The following is a 19,649-nucleotide window of genomic DNA, read 5'->3' as shown; positions in this document are numbered from 1 at the left end:
ATTGTTATTCATATTAACAACATTAACAATTGTGTTCTAGGACAGTTTAACACTTACGTAATGTGGTTACTAATGTTATTCAAAAATAGGTATTGAAACGTTAATTTACTACCTTAAAATTTAAAAATATCTCCAAAATACATTTTAAAAATAATATAGGTAGCTGTTACTTCCCAGAATTAAAAATCAGAAGTGATAACTTGAGAAATGTCTTGGGCTACAGTTTAGATCCAAAACAGAATAGACTGAAGAAGAGAGAGGTCAATATACTATCAAGTAAATAGATGTATCCATTAATATCTGTATCTCACTTGCAAGTGATTTATAAGAACAACTGAACTCAGAGGAAAACTTGTTCAAGGATTAAAATCAATGGCATTAATAATTTTGTTTAAAAAAACTTATTTTTTAATGGACAAGCAGTGTGAAAAAAATCTTGAATTCAGGCTGTAAAAAGGCATTGAAGTTAAAATTAAAAAGAAGAAATATCATCATGATGTCAAACAAGAGGGCACTTCACAATTGTCAATGAATTTCCAGCTCTTTGTTGAAATTGTTTAAAATTAAATAATATATTAAAATAAATGATGTTACCTTTTTAAACTCAGTGTTTATGTGTTTCTCAATAAATCCTCTCCACCTCATTAATTAAGTCTATTCCTTTCTTAATCTTTTAATTAAACTTTACTTTGACCTTTGGCACACATATTCTGTCTACCTGTTTGCATTTGCCGTGGTTTCTCACCTGTGCCATAACACAGGAAATAAATCACTAGATGTTGTTTTGCCAAAAGTCAACTGTTAAGTTTGGAAAACTTGTTATTAAACTGTCATCTGCTAACTTGCCTGCTCCCAATAAATTTGATCTCATTTTGTCTCTTCAACTCATATTGGTTATTCCTGCTAAATTCTTTACAGATTTCCTGATGTAGGGTTGGTCACTCCTCTTTCTCTTTCCCTGTAGCCATTGAGTTTATACATATTTCTATAAAATGCCTATGATGATGTCTCTTTCACTAGTCAGTAAACTCCTTGAGAGGAAGAACCTGGGGATACCTAAAGTCAGAGTAGATAGCTTTAGGAAGGTTCTGGATTTAAAGCTGCTCTATGAACTTAAGCACCTGGAAGGATGAATCTTGACTCTACTGTTCTCCATTAACATGATGAAACTCCAATTCATGCGCCTTTACTTTCATCTTTCCCATGATCAACTCACTTTCGCTGTTTACTTATCTCTGCTGTCTCAATACGTCGTCTTCTACATAGGGATCATGACTTCTCTGGTTCTTCCATATCACTTTTATCTCCTACAATTAATTTCCTATTTCAAATTGCTAGGAGAGAAATACCGATTAGCCTCCTTTCTCATTGTTGTTGTTCTATCCCGTTAGTCACAGGTCAGGGGCTATCGATAGACGATTTTCCTTGCATCAGATGACCACTCTTGACCTAAACAGTGTTTAGGGAGGGCGTTGTATTTTATACTACAAAACATTGTTTCCTAGGTCTTCCTGACTATTTCTTTACCCATTTCATTAAGAGGGTAAAGGAGGTTTTTCAGGCAAAGAGTGAAGTCATTTTACTCCAGTAGATACAGCTAATACAAGCACTTTTCCAGGATCACATGTTAGTCTCAATAGATTGTTTTCAATTTCTAGTCTTTAAGACAAAGATGACCTTTATGAACCTCATGGAGCCCACTGAGATGTCCCATTTTATTTCTTTGCATCCGCATCTCTGCCTCTAGGACAACGATTCAATGAAAGGCATGTCTTCAAGTTTTAGATGTTTCAGCTCCTGTTGTCAGCAATGCTGATTCACAGAGAAAGAATTAAACAAAATGAAGTCTTGTTGTAAATGCACAAAAAAAAATCAATATTTGCCAAATGGAAGAGAAGAAATCAATAGAGAAAGGCATGTTATTGCAAACTTCTAAAAGGATTTTGCCGACAATGGGGAGTAGACAAAATTCTGTAAAAATATATCAGCTCTGCTGTCATTTAGTATCATAGACTAAGGTAGCATAAAAGGTAAACAAGCATTGTGAATGCAAACTGTGAAAATTAAGGTAAAGCAGATGTACACTAAATAGCCCCAAGTATGATATTTAAGCAATGTTTCTTAGAGACTAGTATCTCTCTGAACATAGATTTATTTCTGTTAGTTGTTTTGTGTTGCTAGAATGATGTATTTATTTTATCTTAGTTCTTGACCTCTGAGAGAATGAACAATCGTGTACAGATATCTTATGCCCTTTTCTTCAATGAGAAATGCTATGAGTCAAGATGTCCTTGCATAGCCTAAGAAGTCACAGTAACTTTTAATAGACTCACACCCTCCAAGAAGAAGCTGATATACTTCACCAATACAAGATGATAATTTCATGAATGATAGCTTTTTTTTTTTTAAGAATAATTAGATTTAAATGAAAAAAGAAACATGGATAAAGAATCACTATCATAAGGATGAATCTGGCCTGGCATTTATTTCATAAATAAAACGTTTTGAAGTTCTACAAGGTCAAAGATTAATATTTACTAAGATAATTTTCCTGTTTTTTATACATAGCCAAAGGCTTTATATTCAGCTCCAAATATTGGTTATCATTAATAGTGTTTTCTATTTTTCAAAGAAATTTTGCAAACATAACCTGATTAAATCCTCACAGAAATCCTGTGACAGAAGTAAAGGCGTATTGGGCCTGTTTTATAGATGAGGAAATGGTAATGAAGGAAGAATTAAATGTCTTAACCAAAGTTACAAAGCAAGTTGGAGATTATAATTTTAATTACTGATTCCCCTATAAGTGTTTCTCCTGTTCATCCACACACAATCTCTGTGGCAGGAATATCTGTCTTGCTTGCATATGGAGTAATCAAAAGCAATTCTATTTAGAAATAAAGCCCACTACTGCACTGATATCTACACCAACACACACTTGCTATATGATCCAAAGCAATATTTAGGCCTACCAATGGGAATAAAAATATTAATATGTTCCTAAAATTTCAGAAGAAAAGACATAATATTTTAAGTCTGGTCTTTTAGGTTGAATATTTGTAGAATAGAATCCATGAATACCATAGATGTGTAGGAATAATGGTACTGAGAGCAAGCACTTAATAGCACATCTACCATGTGCCTAATATTATAGTGTTTGATCATATGAGTTGTAAATTATGCATCATTAGTAATTTTGCAGTTGAACAGATTGAGTTATGGAGAGGTAAGTGATTTGCTCCAGATCACAGAGCTAGTTAATATTTTCAGTAGCAAATAACAGTAAAAGGTTGTATTCAGTTTATCAATAAAAGCAGGTTGCCTATGAAATGATCTGAATGATTTGCCAGAAAGTAGTAGTAAGCCAAGCTTAAATAGGCTTGTCATTCTGTATTAAGGATAATGAGATTTTGAGATACTAAAATACAGGAAGCTGTCCCAAAGATGATCCTTTTTTTTTTTTTTTTTTTGATGAGAAAGATTGGCCTTGAGCTAACATCTGTTGCCAGTCTTCCTCTTTTTGCTGAGGAAGATTGGCTCTGAGCTAACATCTGTGCCCATCTTCCTCTATTTTGTATGTGGGACGCTGCCACAGCATGGCTTGATGAATGGTGTGTATGTCCACGCCCAGGATCCGAACCCACAAACCCTGGGCTGCCAGAGCAGAGCACGCGAACTTAACCACTATGCTACCAGGCCAGCCCCAGATGATCCCTTTTATTGTTTACAGATCTTTTATGAACAGTAAGAAATTATGACTGGATATCACAAAACTAACAAGAATCACAGAGTTAACTCCTGACCTTTGATAACAAAATATTAAAATAAAGTACTCAGGAGAACTGATTTCACAAAACTTACTAAGCATGTTAGAGAGGTGATATTTGTTATACTAAACACTGTTGAACCTCCAAATGAAAATAATAGTTCAACTGCACAGACAATATTTGAATAAAGATCATTCAGTTTTCAGACATATATATTGGAGAATAAAACATTTAATCAACTCTATCATTTTTTTCTTAAAGCAGCAATGTAAGGTAACAAGTTCAAATCCTCCTTTAAATATAGAGGAAGAATGACATGGTAGTTTTGAGAATGAAATCTGGAATACACTGTTCAGGTAAACTCTAGAATCAGATCAGACTCCCTACCTTCCAAATCCAAGGCTCTTTCTCTTGTCTCCGGAGAAGAGTGGGGATTTTATGAACAAAATGTTGATATGTGATTGCAAAAATTTGTATTTACTCAAAATTGCCCTTGAAGATTTTGCTATTCTTCTAGAAACATAAATCTGTGACAAGCCAATGACATGTTTTTTATATGTAATTTAAAACACTGTCATGTAATAGTTCAGGATCTTTAATTGTATTATTAATTTCATTTTTTTAATGTTTTGGTTACTTTTACTAACTCATTACATGATATTTTCTAAATTTTTTCTTATAGATGTTTCCCTTATTCTCATGTTTGGATAAGTCCCAAGCATCCATAACTTTTCATATCTTTGTGCCTCAGCGACATTAGGCCTGCTTACAAAGATTTAATCATTATAATCGGAGAAATTCAAACTGGCATATCATGGGGTCTTAGGAGGCTGTCATACAAAAAAAAAGATTAATCATTTTTAAAGCAAATGAACTTTAGTACATTCTCGCCAACGTTGAGTTCAAATTGGTGAAAAAAATATGCTAAAATTAATAGCATTTACCATGTCTACTTTTTAAAATGATGTTTGTTCAGGATCTCAATGCAGTAACTTATCTTAACAGGTACCAAGAAAGTTTCAACATTTGAAACTAAGATTAAGCAGTGGTTTACACCGAAATTAAAACATAAATTATAGGTAATACTCCTGCACATACGTGTACAGAATGGGTATATTAAAAATACATGTTAAAGTGGACAATCCAAATATTTTACATTTTGTTTCACATTTCTTTCAATAATATAGCAACAGATAAGGCATGCATGAGCTCATTTTCTCATATAGAACAGCAAAGGGTAACATATATATATCATTCTCACAATGTAAAATCTATACATGAGTAACTGAATCATTTTCAGTTTTGCCCAATAAATATTATGAATTAGAAAAACAAATGAACAAATAAACTTACAATAAATCTCAAATATCTGTAATCCTTCACAAGTTTGGTTATATATTTTTACATTCCATGGCTAGGCAATCTCTGAACTGATAAATATTTATTGAAATATAACATTTAATAGCTAGATTAAAACTGTTAAGATTAAGACTGTTTTTCCAGTGCCTTTAAGTGAATGGGATATATGTATTGGTTTCAATGCCCAGCTCTTGATCTTAAGTGTAACAATATAAGATAAAAGATTCATATAAGTAAATATGAATTACTCTTCTAAACAACTGATTTAAGGCCCATTTCATATTTCCTGTTAGGTATTCCTAGAATTTCAATATTTTTATTATAACTATTCATTAGTAATTGGAAATGAAATTAAAAAAAATCAAAGACTTTGCAGGAAATGACTATATTGGTAATTATCTACACTAGACAGCTCAGGTTATTTCTAAGATTAATTGTTATGCTTAGAAAAAACTAGAAATGCCAATCTAATAAGGCATAACTTGGTAGTAGCTTTACCTCAATTGCCCTACTGATGTTTAATTTAATGAAGTAATAAATTTAGAAATGTGTTCCTGCATACATTTGTTTCCAGGATTTATTTTATGGAAACCTATTTACAAACTACAAAAAAAATTCTCAAGTAGTGAAGCATGCATTATACTACACATTACCAATAAGTTATAGGAAGGAAGATTGCTTCAATAATTGTTAACACAAGCAAGACAGGCTAGTTGCCATAAAACATGTCAGTGTAATGATTATTAATAGTTCACATCCACTGTAAAAATCGCTTGAACCTAGACTATGCCTGTAAACATAGACAGAATCTTCCCTGGAGTGACATATTTGAATATCATATTGGCAATTTTGCTTCTGAAAATAAACATGGTTTTCACAAAAATTAAAATGAAAAGGGGAGTATGAACAAGGAAGTATGTAAATATGTGAATTTTGGTATTATTGATTTGTTTTGCTTTTCATATTATGTATTTATCATTTGTCCTGAATTCATTAGGAGGGCAAAATTAACTGTGTGATTTAAGATGAAGGCCAATGCTGTTACCACAACCTATTCAACTCTAAGGTCAACTGCAGTTCTGAGGTAAATATATGGAAGAAGAAAAAGAAATAAGAGAACAAATAAAAAAATTAAGAATAGCAGGAAAAGAGAGAGGCATAATGTGTGCCTAACTGCTCAGGGAAGAATTTGAATAACAATTGAAGAACAATGAAATTCTGGACCCTTTCTCATCTTCTCTTTTTCTTCCCTTTACCCTTTCCTGTCATTCAGAATGAAATATCAGTATCTTCAAACAAAAGCAAAGACTTCAATGGAATAAATCTGAAAATTAAGCATCATGTGAACAAAAATGACCCAAAAGAGTATTTGCTATGTTTCGAGTGTGGAAATGGAGCTCTGTAATATTAGTATTTCAAGTTCAATTAGTAAACTTTGGTGTGACACAAAATATTTCAAAAGTTCCAGAGTTAATAAAGGGGGGATAAACAGGGAAGTTTTTATCGTTTACCAGACATAGTATTGTTGGGTCTCCTAAAGGGCAGCAGTCAGAGGTGGAATGGCAAATATCCATCGATAGGCTTACCCTGTTGCTCTGTGGGTTACCCCTCCTATATAAGCAAAAATTTTCCCCTGACTTTATAAAATGCACAGGAGCATCATCATGAAAAGGTTTGGTCTCTCACAGTGATTTATGCTCTATAATGAACTTACTACCGCCCAAGGAAGGGTGACTTCAAGTCCAAACATACAAAAGTCAAGTGCAACTTCATTTCATAGCCCAAGGGTGCAAAAGTATTTTTGTATTTTAACAGAGCTCTGTATGAAACTAGATGTTGTTGCTATTAAACAGAGATATTCTAAGATGACACCAGAGTACTAACATCTGCATATCAGTGACCTGCTATGTTTTGCCTATTAAATGTCACTTAGGAAACACTGTTCAACATATCAACCTGCCATTTGCCATAATCTCCTTTTCCATAGCTTTAGTAGAGCTTAGCAAATAAATGTATACAATTAATGAACTCACAAGTTTTTTATTTTTTATCATGATGACCTTTCTGAAGAACTCAAGAAGTAAAGTAAAATCTCAAATACTTGTGAGGTTAGGTGGAACTAGGGTGTAAGTTCTTAAATGGACCATTTGCTTTGTGTAAGCAGCAGTTTACACTACTTTTATGGGAAACTTTTATGCCACATTTACATAAATTTTTATCCAATTATCCATTATTTTTATCCAAAGTGCAAGAATCATTACAGAAAAATAATTTTTCTAAAAATTAATTCATTTTCTATTTATTTTATTTTATTTGAATTAATATATCAGCAGAGATTTTCGTGAAATGGAAAACCATTTAATGTCTCTTTCATCTACCTAGATTGAACAGCCTAATAATACTCATTATGAAAAGCACTGCAATCTATTAGTAACTATTGGTGTACTTGAAGTTATATCCCCCAACAGAGGGTTACTTAATGATTCACAAGAGTATACCAAATAACAATTGTTCCCTAGAAATAGACTAGGAATTAGGCAATTGGCATATTGATATTTTGATGATTTAGTTAAGCCTTTCTTGCTTTATTGCATTACAAGGAGGAAACTTTTATTATATGGCTCCTGGATAGAACTGAGTTACTTAGAGTTTTCAGTGTGTTTAGAAATATAAAGGAAACCTTAAAAGTAGCTCTACAAAGCAAAGGCAGTGGACTTAATATCTTAATGAATGCAAAGATGAGTTAAGCAGTATCCTGGCCTTTTAGGATCAATCTTCCTAATGAGGAGGACTTTTGTGTAAAAAATAAAACTTCTAAGGAATGATTAAGGGCAGAAAAAAGGTTGATTAATTTTGACTGCAGAAACTTAAAAATTCACTTGCTACCTTCTAATATGTGAGTCACCATTCATTCAAATGATGTTTATCAACCACCTGATATGGAACACATTCTGATTAAGGCATTAGGGTAAAACAATGGAAATAAAAAGTTTCAACTCTTATGAAGTATTCCATGAGGTAGGCAAGATAAGGGAATATAATTATGGTAATAATAATAATAGAATGATAACTATCACATTACTTATTTACCTGGCACTGGTCTAATCATATTACACATATCAAATTATTTAATCCTCATGCCAATACTATGAGGCAATTACTAATAGTATTACCATTTTATAAATATGGAAACAGGCATTCTGCTAATTAATTTGCCCAAAGTCACACAGCTATTAAATAGCGGTGCTGGTAATATCAGTTAGATAATATTAATTGTTATGTAGGAAAAAATAAACTACAAATGAAATATGATAGGTAATAATGAAATGCGGCAAGTATGAGGGAAATGGTTATTTTATATAAAGTTGTGGGCATGGAGGGTCACACTGATAAAGTGACATTGATCACAAACCTGAAGGAACCAAGGAAATAATACTTATAAGAAAACGGTCCAGGCAGAGGGAAAAATATGAGGTGGATATGTGCTTAATGTGTTCCAGAAGCAGCATGGATGTGCCTAGGGCAGGGTGAGTGAAGACTACAGCAGAAGGAGGAAAACTGATCAGTTCATTTGGCTGTGATGCTGACGGAGAAGGGAAGGCTCTGCAGTATTCTGAGCAGAAGATAAGAAACATGATCTAATTTGTGCTTTAAAATTATGATTCTGACAACATGAGTGATAATAAAGTGAAGCAGTTAAAGGAGAAAGCAAGGAGGCCAGTTTGGAGGCAACAATTTTAATCTAGTCAAGAGACCACAGTGGCCTGAACTTGGTAGGATTGAAGGTATGAGCCTTGGTTGAACTACAGATATGTGATTTGCTGATGAATTGTGTGAGTTGTGAGAGAAGAGATGAATTAAGGGGGATTCCAGGTTTATGTTTAGTATTGAGATACTAGAAGGAGAGATTAATCCTTTACTCAAACAAAGAAGCCTGTGGGAGAAGCTAGTTGATGGGGTAAAAAATAAAATATTAAAGAAGAGAAAAATGAACGTCCTTTAGTAGGTATGAGGGGATAGAACATAATGCATGAGGACTGGTTTTAGACAGAGACTCAGAAAGCTAAGTCATCGTAGCAAGAAGGAAGGCAGAGTCTATGGGTGAAGATGAAAGTGAGTTGGTAAACGTAGTATGTGCAAGTTCATTCTGAATTTCTTCTATTTTATGATTGGAATAGGAAGCAAGGCCATTAGAAGAAATTAAGTATGGAGGAGAAGATATTGAAGGCTTGAGAATAGAGAAGTAATCACTTCCCAAAAAAGAGAGAAAGTAAATAGACTAGGTAAATATGTGTTCTTCGCTAGCCATATTCAGCTGTCCAGGTGCAAGTTCAGAGTAGGTAGAGTGCTATATTAAGTAGGGTGGATTTTTTTTTTTTTTTTTTTGCTAATCTTACATCTGAAGGAATACAGTGACAAGGAATTTGCATATATGTGCAATTAGTGGTTATAATAATGGATGATTTAAACCAAGTAAGGAAGGAAGTTAAGGCATGAGATAAGCAAGTAGTAGTGCAAAGTCAGTATGATCAATAGATTATAGGTCCTGATTAGGGTTAGGGTTGTTCAATATAGAGTACCAGAAGAAGTAACCTGAAAAAGAGAGTAACTTGTCATTGTCAGTTGTCATTTACCAAGACAAGGAAAATACTAACACTTGGCATTGGCGGTTCTATTGAAAAAAATCAGGCGATTATCCACCCAGCCTCAGGTTATTCCGATATTCTGTGTTTGAACAGGGTTTGCTGACAGTCCTCCCTACCATCAGAACAGCACATTGCAGTGAGCGTGTAGCTGAATAAAACACTGGGGCACAGCGAGTGAAGGTGCAGCACATGGAACAGTAATACCGAACAGCTTCTCTATGTGTTTAAGCATTATGTAAGGGGATTAAACTTTTTTCCAGGTTCAATCCCAAATGACTCAGAAATCAGTCAGAAAGTAGAGTAAATGATTATAAAGCTTTATGATTCAGTGTTTTTTTGTAATAGGCACCGTAAAAGAGGAACCTAATGTGGACTAGTTTCCTTGCCCATTCATAACAAACATCGCAGTCAAATAGTAAAACATGCACTCACTCTGCAGTATTCAAATGTAAATTCAGCTTCACTTACGTACTGGTGTGCTGATAAAAATATGAATATTTGATGTTCTAGAGATTATGTGTATCATAAAATGAGAATTATTATTCAAGTTTTTATACATGAGTCTCTTATGACTTTGGTTAATATGAGTCAGTCCCAGAGGCTGCTCACCTCTAAGAGCATTAACAATCATACTTATGAGCTTTCTTCTCTCAGGAGTAAGTCCATGCAGACGGTACCTACTTCAAGGTACTGCCAACCTGGGGTATCGATGTGAAATTCAGATAGCTTCTCCACTTGATTCCCTTTGATTATGTTGCACATATATTTTTTTTCAATGCAGTGCTTAACAAAGAAAGGATTGGCAATTTAACTTGTTAATTTTATGTTTGGTAGACAGTGATTCCCAGATGATGATTTTCCCTCCTTTCCTACCTGTATTTTTTCTTTTTGCTGTCTGCTATTTTATATGTTCACTTCTGGAGTTTTCCTAAAAAAAAAAAAAAAATCAATTAGTTGTAGATGTAACATATTTTTGGAATTACCTTTTATCAACTAATACATCCATGTGTATTTTGAATGCTAACTTTGTGCTAAGTCAGTCCTGAAGCAGGCTATGGAGGATTCAGAAGAAAGATAAGACATATTTCTTGCCCTCAAAAGCATCTGTTTTGCTTTTCCAGTAGTCCTGTTGTATGCTCTTGTGTCTTTTATTCTCTTCTTTTCTCCCTTCAACGACCACTCATTTTTTCTAGGTTGTATGCTGACACCCAGCTGTGCCAAATATCTAACTTCATTTGTCCTCTTCGGCCAAAATCTCCTACCTGATTCCAGTCTCCCTTGTACCACCTTATGGTTTATAAGTGTCACATTTTAGGATCCTGAAAATTAATCGGAGCTAGTGTAATAAACTCATGTTTGCCCTAGGTGTTTTTAATTGAAAATGCTCAAATATATGACCACACTCTTCTGGTTCATTTCAGGCTCGACTCTTTCTTTTCATATCAATGAGATTATCTTTGGCAATGCCAGAATTATGAGTGCTGTCTTTTATCAGCAAGCAATTATGAATTAATGTTAAATTTAAATTCATTAAAAAGAAGTAATATTCAAAACTGTTCCACATGGCTTTTAAATATTGTCCATCAGAAAAATTGACACAGTTTTTCTGTTCTTGATGGCAGCCTGGGGAAGCACTTCCTCTGCATTGGAAAGCTTATATATTGTGCACTTTTAAGATGCACCTTTTTCAGCTATACCAAAATTACTCAGTATTTTTCAGCTATACCTCAAATGACAACAGGAAGGCCTTGAATCACAGAATGTATTAAATTCATATATCCAAAATTAATCAAAAGAGAGGTCAAACCATGAAAATACTAGTAGTTCTAAGAGATTTCTCTCCAAATTCTAAATTTCTGCTAAGAGGCCAATGCATTTGTCATGATTCAGCCTTTGGAAAACGATTTAAATTCCCTATAATAGAGAACTTCATATTGAGACCCCATATCTTGACAGATTAATAATGTGATGCCGTATCTCTGAGTTGAAGAGTAGTAAACAAGACTTCTTTTGTTAAACAATTTAGTAGGAAGCTTCAGGGCGAGAATTTTGTGTTGTAGGAATTCTAAATTTGGGAAACATTTTAACTTTTATAAATGGCTTTATTATCACGGAAAAACAATCCATGATTTTTGGGCATGGTAAGGGTGAGCAGACACAATGTGGTCATTTGCCTTAGAGTTTTACAATTCCTCAATATACAGCACTGGAGTTGTATGTCCCATCTTGTGTGGTGATGATAGCAAAGCTTAAATATCCCTAGGCTTAATTGTATTTTCTTTCCTTGACATTTTCCAATTTAATTAAAGCCTCCATGATGTCAAGAATTGCTCATATTAATCCCTGTTAACAGGAGGCACTGCAGTCATGAATATTATGCTTTCCTGTTCATGTTCAATCCCATGATATTTTATACTTTCTAGAATGAAAGAATGGCACAGGGCCTGACACACAGGGGGCACCCAGTAAATATTTATTGAACTTTCAATGGCCAGAATCTTTATAACATAATAGTAATAGCAGCTCAAATGCATTGAGAGTTTACTATGTGTCTAAGCTGACTCTAGATTAAGAAGCCCTAATTTATATAGTGTTTGACAGGTATGTGGCATTTTGTCAAAGCAATTTGATATTAAGACCCCCCCAAAAAAACCAGGAGAATATAATATATATATAATATTATATTATAATATAATAATTTTCAAATATTTCATGTATTGTTTTAAATATTATCAAGCAATTTTTGAGATAGTTATTCCATTACATCCTTGAGCTTCCTAGCATCTCCATATTCCTCATAGGGCTGAGGCAAGAATTTGACAGTCAGTAATAGAATGAAGTTCAGAGATGGGATGGAGGTCATTGCTGAGACCCAAATATAGGGTGTAGTTCAGGAATAGCTTCGCATACATTATTGGTGATTTTAAATAATCAACAAACCAAGAGACAATAAACATTGCTTACATTTTGACATACCCGATATGTTAAAGAGGCTCATAAACTGAACAATGAAAAATGCCCCTTTTAGTGTTAGACATAATATGTTTAAGGGAGCTTCAAAAAGGGTAGCTATTAAGATTGCTTTCTGCTAATATTCTGGCAGTAGCTGTTATTACTTAGTTAAAACCACCCCAACCTAATCCCCATCCCAAAGTACATTAGCTTCTTATTAACACTTAGAATAGAAGAGAAAATAAATCTATTCAATTTGGTGTGACACCTAAGAAAAATAGTAATTACGAGAATCTGAGTGATTTTGAGGAAGAAAATGAATTAGCACTTTTATAAAAGCCAATTGTTCAGCAATTTTGTTTGAAGAGACGACTGCAGGGATCATTTGTCTCTTTCTGCCTGAAATCTATAGAAGTCTGATAGGAAATACAAGGGACATTTCATTAGAAAAAATGTTAGTAGGCTTTTGCTCTCCTCCTTGCCTGGAAGAATTTCTAAAACTTCTTTCTTGAGGCACAGTATGACTTTTAAGGTTTTATCTGACCTCAATCGATTTGATAACTTCTGGTCTTAAGATCTCTTATTAAATTTGTTATTAATTATTTATTAATCATAGATTTCTTTGAAAGGCAGGACTTTCTCCACAGAAAATTTCACTTACACATATGTACAAAATTAGAGTATGCAGTTTGGAGAAATTTACGAATCTCAAAGCCTTAATCTCTAGTATTAAGGTAATAGGAATACCACTGGGAGCTCTCTTCTTTTGCAATGATAGAGTCTAACATCTGTGGATTTTTATTTTTATTATTATCTTCCCCTTTTTTTTCTCCTCTTCTCAAAATTATATGTTAAGACTTTCACTTCCAACCAAGATGGAGTAAAAGGAATCAGGTTTGACCTTCCACCAGAAACAACCAAAAACCGGTGAAAACACACACACATGCAGTTTTCAAGATTTTAGACACAGACAACAAAGGAGAATGCCTTGAGAGAGAGGAGGAAAAAAAAGCCGAGCACTAAGATTGACTCAGTTTACTACCTTGAAAGAACTTTCAGGCTAGTGTGAAAGGAGTGGGAACCAAAGTGGAGCCCAATGAATTCTTCAAGGTGGGGAGTCTAAACCAAGAGTTCAAGGTATCAGAAAAAGTCAGTTAAAATGGAAAATTTGCCCTCACACATCACTGGTGATAATGCAAAATAGTGCAATAGCTTTGGAAAACAGTTTGGAAGATCCTCAAAAAATTAAACAGAATTTCCATATGACTCAGTAATGTCACTTCTAGGCATATATTCAAGAAAACTGAAAACATGTTCCTTCCAAAAAATGACTGTTTATAACTGCATTATTCTTAATTGCCAAAGAATGAAAATGCCCATCAACTGATACAATATACTATTCAGCAATAAAAATAAACAAATTATTAATAAATGCAACAACCTTGATTAGTTTTCAGAGAACAATGCCAAGTTATAAAGGCAAATTCCAAGGATTACATACTGTATGATTCCATTTATGTAACATTCATGAAATGGAGAACAGATTAGTGATTGCCAGGGTTTTGAACAATATGGTGTAAGAAGGAAGTGGGAGTGGCTCCCAGGGCAACATGTGGAATCTTTGTTTTGTTGGAAGTATTCTATATCTTGACTGTATCAATGTCATATCCAAGTTGTGATATTGCACCATAGTTTTCCACAGTTGCCATTAGAAGTAACTAGGTAAAGGGTACATGGGATCTCTCTGTATTACTTTTTATAAATTTGTGTAGATCCAGAATTAGCTCAAAATAAAAAAAATTAATTTTAAATAGTAGGATGTAAAAATATATACCAAGCTAACACTAATCAAAAGTAAATTTTGAATAGTTATATCAACTTCAGAAATTTGATTTTAGGGCAAAGAATATTACGAGGGGTAAAGAATGTCATTTCATAATCATAAAATGTTCCATTCATCAAGATAGCATAAAAATTCTAAATGTTTAAGTATCTAATAACAGAGGTTTAATACATATGAAGCAAAAACTGTTACAACTGAATGGAGAAATAAACATATCCTAAATTAGAGTCAGAGATTTCAATAATCTTCTCTTAACAATTGATAGAACATGTAGGTAGAAAGTCAGTAAAGATGCAGAGGATTTAATCAACACTATCAAAAACATGCCTGGTTGATATTTATAGAACACTTCACCCAACAACAGGATAATATAGATCACTTTCACATTCTTTCCAGTGCATCCAGAACATTTATTAAGATAGAATATCTTCTTGGATATAAAACAAGTCTATATACACTTAAAAGGATTCAAGTGATATGAAATAATTAGAAATCAATCAGAGAGAGATAATTTGGAAAATCTCCAAATATTTGGAAGCAAAATAACAAACTTTTAAATATCCTATGGGTCAAAGGCAAAACCAAACTTGGAATTATAAAGTATTTGGAACTACAGTATTATGACAATACATTTGTGGAATGCTGCTAGATCATTACTTATGGTTCTTTCTATAGCAGTAAATACCAATAGTAGAGAAAAAGAAAGTTTTAAATCAGTGTGGTATTGGCGTAAAGATAGACAAATAGATTGGAACAGAAAAGAGAGTCCTGAAATAGATCCACATATACATAGACAACTGGTTTATAACACAGGTGCAAAAGCAGGTCAGCAGAGATTGGATTCTGTTTTCAACAAATGATGCCACATCAGTTGGATGTCTAAAAGCATAAAAATAAAAATACCTCACATCATTGATTACAATTAACTCAAAATGGAACATAAACCTAAATTTAAAACCTAACATTACAAAATACCCAGAAGAGAACATAGGAAAATAATTTTTGTGACCTTAAAATTTAGAATATGAAAGATTTTTTGATACTATGCCATAAATGTGATTCATAATGGAATCAATTGATAAATTTTTCTTCACCAAAATTAAAGACTCATGTTCTTAGACAGAGTTAAGAAAATAAAAGGCAAGCCACAGAGCGACAGAAACTATTTCCAGTGTACATGTCTGGTAAAGGAATAATATCTAGAATACATATGGAACTCACAACTCAAAAATAGGAAGCAAAAATTCAATAAAAAATCAATGGGCAAAAGATTTAGCAGACATTTAGCAGATAAGATATACTAATGGCAAATAAGCACATGAAAAGATGCTCAACATCATTAGCTATTAGGACAAGACAAATGACAAGCACCATAATATACACGTCAGTGACTACGCATCTATTAAAATAGCTAAAATTAAAGAGACTTGCTATATCAACTGTTGACAAGAGTGTGGAACAATTGAAACACACACTGCTAGAGGGGATGTAAAATGGAACAACCATTTTGGAAAGCAGTTTCTTAAAAAATTATACATCTTCCATATCCAGCCATTCCATATATAGATATTTATTTAAGAGAAATGAAATATTTTTACAAAAATATGTCTGCAAATATTTATAACAGCTTTATTCATAATTGCCTTGGAAATAAATGTCTATTCACAAGTGAAATTGCAGAACATTCATAAAATGGGATACTAGGCAGCAAAAAAATTAATGAAATATTGATACAAGCTACAACATGGATGGAGATTAAGGGAATTATGCAGAGTGCAAGAAGCCAGACAAAAAAGTATATATCGTGTGACTTTATTTATATAATTTTCTCGTAAATGCAAACTAATTTATATTGACAAAAAAGCAGATTGGTGGCTGCATAGCGATGGAGGTGGGTACAGGAAAAAGTGGGAAGGTGGGATTATAAAGAGGCAAGAGGGAACTTGTGCACTGTCTTCAGAGTGTGATTGTTTCATCCACGTTTACCTATTTCACAACTTATAAATTGCACACTTTAAACACATGCAGTTTGTTGTATATTAATTACTCATTAATAAAACAGTTAAAATTATATGCTACTTGTCTAATTTTAGACAAATATTGGAAAAAAATTTTAAAAAGGCATTTTGTATTTAGATTTTCTTTTGTTGTCACTGTGCTTTATTGAGAGATATAAAGTATAAATCACCAAATGTATATTTGGAAGGGACCTCAGATATATACTCCCTTGCCTTCAGGAGCTTGAATGTCCAAACCTGTCAGAACAGATGGCATTATGCTCTCTGAAATGGTATCTCCAGAGCTGAGGCTTCTCCACCTCTCTTTCTCTGAAGGTCAGTAGTGCTTACTTACATCTTTTTCTTTTTGCTTTAAGCTCATTTCTTATATCTTCTCATTCTGATACCTCCTCCGGTAAATTACTAAATTTTGAATGATAATAATATAGTCAGTCCATACTGTTCCTTACTTCAGGCTTAAATAGCCTCAATCAATTTCAATTTTGCACAAGTTATAAAGTCAGTCACGTAACAACAAAAAATAGTTTCAAGAGCCAGCCCTGATGGCCCAGTGGTTAAAATTTGGCGCCCTCACCTCTTCAGTGGCCTGGGTTTGTTGGTATCACACCACTCGTCCGTCAGTTGCTGTGCTGTGGCAGCGGCTCACATAGAGGAACTAGAAGAACCTACAAGTAGGATATACAACCATGCACTCGGGCTTTGGGGAGAAAAAAAATAGTTTCAACATAGTCATGTATCAATTTGGAAATGTGGGAAAGTGTTAGCTCTTCAACCTGTCAAAACTTCTCTTTTTCTTTCTTTAATATTATATTTACTTAACTTTATTGCTTGAATAAAATGTCAATATTTTTAATAAAGTAAACACATTATTTCTCTATGTCATAAATATTCCTTTTATTAAGTATCTACCAGTCTTATATAATAGGCATTAAGAATTCTGATAATTCATTTTTATAATAGTTTGCATAATATCAGGTATAAATATTTACATGCCATAGTAAATATAACAACATATTGAAAAGGGTCAGAGAAAATGAGAAGTGAAAATCTATTATAACCTTATAAATTAGATGATACTCGAGGTTAACAGCTTCTTTGAAATATGTCAGTGTAGGGCCGGCCCCGTGGCTTAGCAGTTAAGTGCGCATGCTCCGCTGCTGGCGGCCCCGGTTCAGATCCTGGGCTTGCACCGACACACCGCTTCTCTGGCCATGCTGAGGCTGTGTCCCACATAGAGCAACTAGAAGGATGTGCACCTATGACATACAACTATCTACTGGGGCTTTGGGGGAAAAAAATAAATAAATAAAATTATAAACAAACAAAAAAGATTAAAAAAAAAAAAGAAATATGTCAGTGTAGTTGTAAAGGTATAACAGTGGTAATATTCCAATGGAATAGATCTATGAGCAGTAACTGTATATTATTGTTAATTGTATGGAACTAAATATTTACAATAATACCACATTCCTAGAGTTTATGAAATATTATGGTTTTTATCATTGTCTTTATTTATAAATGATTTATTTTAGTAACAATTATTTTCAGTCATCAACTTACTTCATTCTTGTACTTGCCTAGATAAATATACATTAATTAAAATGGCAACTAAAAGTATCAATTTGAATTTTTATCATAAACTTCTAAATCACCAAAATAAAGTAATTCTCAAGTAAATAAACAAATAAATAGATGGGTAGAAGGATGGGTTGATGAATGAATGCTAAAATGATACCAATTAGAATGCAAAAAAACAAGTCTGGATGTGAAGCAACAACCACTCTCATAAACTGCTGGTTGGAATCCAAAAAATGGTACAGCCATTTTGGAAAATAGTTTGACAGTTTCTTATGACATTATACCTATATTTACCATATAATCCTGCAATCTCAATACTAGGTACTTACTATGGATAAACGAAAACTTATATTCACACAAACCTTGTAAAGAAAGGTTGATATAGTTATCATTGTTAAAAACTGGGAACAACCCAATTATCCTTCAACAGTCGAATGGATAAACAAAGGATGGTGCTTCCATACAGTGGGTGGAATGCTACTCAATAACAAAAGGAACAAACTACTAGCAGACACACTAACAAGGATTAATCTCAAATACATTATGCTAAATGAAAAAAGTCAGACTCAAAAGGCTGCATTCCCTATGATTGCATTTATATGACATTCTGGAAAATACAAAACTATAGATACAGATAGCAGATAAGTGGTTTCTAGGGCCTGGGTTTGGGGAAGGGATTCATTAAAAACGGATATGAGAGGATTTGGGGGAGTTGTGGAAGTTCTGTATCTTACTTGTGGTAGTAGTTACACAAATAAATGCTTGCCCAGACTCATAGAACCATACACGAAAAAGGATAAATTTTTCTATATATAAATTATATTTCAATAAACCTGACTAAAAATAATCATTCACTGCTTCTAGATTTTGTCTGAAAATCATGGTTTTATTTTTGTCCTTATTTATAAATGATTTACTTCAACAATGATCATTTTCAGATTTTGAGTAGCTTCTATCTATACTCCTCTAAATAAATATAAATTCATTAAAAGGGCAACTAAAAATATCAGCTTGAATTCTTAACTAAATAAGTTTCCAAATCTATACTTTCTCAAATAAATACAAAAATGAATAAATACCAAGAAGATACTTTGCTACACACAGTTGCTTATTAGTGATCACTTGAAAGCCATATTGTGCATGATCTCTTATTTCTCTGTCATAAAAATTCATGATATTCATGTTGCTCAATTGATTCTCATTGAAATCACCAAGTAGTCTGAGATTCGTGAGGCAGAGTTTGCAAATCTGGGCAGTGCTTGACATTTGCAGTTATCAGTGGGTGGGAGGAGGCCTTTGACAGATAAGCCTCTGCAAAAGAGCTAAGCCTTCACAAGCAATATATTTTTCTCAATTTTACTCATATTGGGCCCTAAAAAGACAGAGCTACATTGTTATTTTTTGTTTATGGGAGGAGAGAAGTGAGACAAATAATTTTTGGTGGGGGATGTCATCAGTGTTAAAAATCTTGAAAGTTAATGTCAGA

Source organism: Ceratotherium simum, chromosome 11 (assembly GCF_057802395.1).
Source record: "Ceratotherium simum simum isolate JZ-2026a chromosome 11, ASM5780239v1, whole genome shotgun sequence".
NCBI lineage: Eukaryota > Metazoa > Chordata > Mammalia > Perissodactyla > Rhinocerotidae > Ceratotherium > Ceratotherium simum.
Note: the sequence above shows the minus strand (reverse complement) of the source record.